We start from the raw sequence: 438 nt of genomic DNA on the forward strand, positions 1-438 counted from the left end.
CTCTGAAAACATTACAGGATGGAATAGGAGAAACCCTAGGTCTCCTTGGCTCAGGCCGAAATTTTTTGAATAGAGACCTGGAAACACAACAAATCCAAGAAAGGTTGGACAAATGGGATTGCGCCTGGCACTTTCTAGTCTGTGAGAAATCCAACTTCAGCCACCACAAGTCTCGCCACAGGCATCTAGTGGAGGCACATTATCACAATTACCGTGTGTCATTTATCATTCCGGAATGTGGGATACTACCAAAAGAACTGAAAAGCCTGGTCATGGAAACTCGACTCTATTACGCTGTGAAGAATTTACCTCTTCATGAATTAATTACACATGAATACATCAACACTTTTGTAAGGAAAGGTTCCTGCTATGCATTGACGTTCAATATAAATATTGATGAAGATAATACTGTTGGTCTGCTACCCAATGGAAAGTTGA

The 438-nt window shown here is 40.9% G+C and overlaps 1 pseudogene; it reads left to right on the forward strand.

Moving 5' to 3' along the window:
• Positions 1-438, forward strand: part of LOC105995013 — a 4,052-nt pseudogene that overhangs the window by 1,676 nt on the left and 1,938 nt on the right.

The sequence above is a fragment of the Dipodomys ordii genome, unplaced genomic scaffold (genome assembly GCF_000151885.1).
Source record: "Dipodomys ordii isolate 6190 unplaced genomic scaffold, Dord_2.0 Scaffold113, whole genome shotgun sequence".
Lineage (NCBI taxonomy): Eukaryota > Metazoa > Chordata > Mammalia > Rodentia > Heteromyidae > Dipodomys > Dipodomys ordii.